Here is a 3,607-nt window from a genome sequence, read left to right as displayed (position 1 = left end):
CCCACCGCGTCACGTGGCACGCAGAGTGGGGGGGCTGGGGGATCTGGGTGATTGGGGGCGTGGCTCCTAGATCTGGTGCTTTCCAAAAAACAAGCCAAAAATAATAATAATAATGCTGCCTTAAAGTCGTGTCTTAAATAGCGTATTTACGAGATGAGAGCAGATTAACGCCACAGTTTCATCGGTTTCACCTGTGAGACAAGTCGGATTTTTAAATAAGCCCCGACTTTCCCAGAGACAAATAAATTAATTATTACATTTATTTAAATTGATAAATAAATTCAATAGATTAAAGCAGACAGTTCGTAAACTGCTTAGCACTAATACACTTGCAGAGGACTTGAACTGTGGTAAACTGCTTGTCTGAAAGTAAAGGTAGTACTTAGTACACTAGTGATCATTGTATTTATAATGTAAAAATATAAACAATATAATTTCTGACAATTCTACTAAAATAATCAACATATATTAAATATTAAACATAATGCCTTTTAATACAAAATGCAATTTTAATACATTTTACAGTGTTTTTATTTATTATACGCTATGGGTTTTTCCATGTCCCGGGTGTTGGGCATGTTCTTTGTGTGATGGGAATATGAGGTAAAATCATAAAAATCTTTCGGCCTTTTAATATTGTTTAAAAGTTTTGCACAACCCCTCTCTTAACTTTAGTTTATTTTTCTAAATGTTTTTTATGTTGCCACAGATTATAATGTTTTTTTTTCATATCCCTCAAATTACTGTCCACCTTGTCCACGGAGATGAGTGGCTAACTCCTAATGCTAATGTCTGTTTTTCCTAATTTCATCCAATCAGTCTGACATGGTCAATCACAACATGTCCACCCCGTTATGAAAAATATGAGAAAAGGCTGTAAGATTTAAACATTTAAAAATAGTCATAATAAAAAGCATACAATACTTTGTTATTCATTTCATTTATTTTGCTAGCCTGGTTTTGCTCACACACTGGATAATGGTTAACTTTATGTCAGAATGTCCACCCAGTTATGCTCCACCCAGTTACCACCAAAGACATAACAGGGTGGACATCATAATGTATTTATGAAGTGCATTATGTGTTTTATGTTGCTTTATTATTATGTTTAGTATGAATAATAATACATTTTTGTAATAATGATATTAAGTGTGCATTTCTTAAAGTGGCCTTAGGTTCTGCAGAGAGACAGAAGCGTTACAGGGAACATTGGGATTCTGATCCTGAAAGGAGAAGGAAATATATCTACAAAGAAAGAAAGAGAGAAATGGTGTAGAGACAGGCAGACAGGCAAATCTGCTTGAAATCTGCTTCTAGCAATTGTTTTTTCAATGCTTGTTGTTACTAATTGTTAGCCTTCTTTATTAATTGGATACCACTTTAAAATAAGACTACCTTTATAAAGGGTATATAAGTGGTTAATTACAATTAGTTTATTAATGGTTACTAATTAGGTTGTAAATGCCATAAATATTATTAATAATCAGTAATAACACATATGTAAAAAGGGCAACAATGATTGCCTGTTGTTTGCCAAATAGTGAACCCATAGCCATCTATATTTAAAAATCATTAATAATCAGTTATAACACATACGTAGAATATATATATTCTACGTATGTGTTATAACTGATTATTAATGATTTTTAAGGCATTTACAACCTAATTAGTAACCATTAATAAACTAATTGTACACCATTTATAAACCCTTTATAAAGGTAGTCTTATTTTAAAGTGATACCATTTTTGTTTAAAGATTTATAAATAACTGTTTATTTGGTGCTTTTTTCATGATGAAATATAAAGACATGACACATTGTTCATTTAGTGCCTTATGTAGTGCCAGAGCCAATTTGACTTTTGACGTTTACTATAGGAGCAAGATCCATACTGGCAGCCGCCATGACCTCTTGTTACTGACTCGCCCCTAACTGAGAAAACTCTAGCTGAGCTTATCTAAAAATCCGAAAATATCACGCTTGTAAACACGAATTTGTGCTGGCATTTGTGTGCTCTCATCTCGTAAAAACGATATTTCCGACACGGCTTAAAAGTAGCATAAGCTTTCTTGCAGTCAGGCTCTCATAAACAGTACTGTGTAATTTTGTACAGCTAAAACTGATTTATGGGTACCAGAAAAAAGTGCAGGATTTTTAAATAATACTCAGAACCTTCGCATTGAGTAAACCATTATAGAGTAAACTGTAAGACGAGCACATGACTAATCATTTAGACTGACTTGTTCGTAATTGATGACTGAAAAACTCTTTATTCTAATGCAGGGGTGTCCAAACTTTTTTTGTTGGGGGCCAGAAGGAGAAATATATTTGAAGTCACGGGCCACACTCTGTAATAAAACAAATAATGAAATATACCACTTTAAATAATACTTTTTTCCTGATTATTTCATTTACACACCATTTTACTTGACTAACTATCTTTATCTTTGACAGTGTTGTGTAAACTAAGATTTTTCAAATTGATGTTTAATTTCATGATGTCTCTTATTATAAAACTCCTTAATTACGGCAACTTTTAGACTCTTTGGCTCGTTTTCTCTGCTAGAAATGCGCACTCTCTCTGCTTTTAGACTCTTTGGCCCGTTTTACTGCGCTAGAAATGCACACCCTCTCCGCTTTTAGACTCTTTGGCCCGTTTTTCTGCGCTAGAAATGGGCACCCTCTCCGCTTTTAGACTCTTTTGCCCGTTTTTCTGCGCTAGAAATGCGCATCCTCTCCGCTTTTAGACCCTTTTGCCCCGTTTTTCTGCGCTAGAAATGCGCACCCTCTCCGACTCTATGGCCCGTTTCTGACACCTAGCGTTCAAACTTTGAATCTCACATTATAAAAATCTGCTTAACAGCGGGCCAACTTTCATTCTATTTCTAAAATACCTCGCGGGCCGCTCCAAAAAAGAAACATTGTGTGATGCTGTTTAACTGTTTTAAGAAATGCCCACACTGTGGTGAATATATTAATACTGATTGGAGAAATGTAAAAACAAACAATTAAAACGAAATGCCGTAAATAGATTCATACAAAATGCAAGGCCTTCAAGAATATTGCAATATAACGATATGGATATCAGAATATTTGGCGATAATGTTGCGTACAGTATGATATGGCACACCTCTAGACATAACACACAAATAATTAGATATTTATCCAATAAATACATTGTTTCTTGGCATTCTTACTCTTTGAAATGATGGAAACTATGTAAAACCCTGGACTAAAATTACGCCATTTCAATTCATGTATATGATATTTTCCCATTAGCAAAAATAAATCAATTACAGCAAAAGGATGTTAAATCAACATTCATTTTTCCATCGCTAATGCACTGAAACAGCGTTGATCTCTAATCTCTAAGAATTTATTTATTAATAGGCATAGATTTCACATTGATTCAACATTGATTCAATGTTATGGCTTAAAATGTATGGTTTGATTTAAACTTTATTTACATGAAATATATTTTGTTTGTGTTCTGTTATTATGGCCTACATTGTGGTCCTGCAGTGTAAAATAACACATTTAAATAATAATTACTAATATTATTATTATTGATAGAAAGCACATTTCTCCTAAAAGCATTGTGAGTGAAG

The sequence above is a fragment of the Astyanax mexicanus genome, chromosome 14 (genome assembly GCF_023375975.1).
Source record: "Astyanax mexicanus isolate ESR-SI-001 chromosome 14, AstMex3_surface, whole genome shotgun sequence".
Taxonomy (NCBI): domain Eukaryota; kingdom Metazoa; phylum Chordata; class Actinopteri; order Characiformes; family Acestrorhamphidae; genus Astyanax; species Astyanax mexicanus.
The sequence above is the reverse complement of the archived record's forward strand: the minus strand, read 5'-3'. Positions refer to the sequence as shown.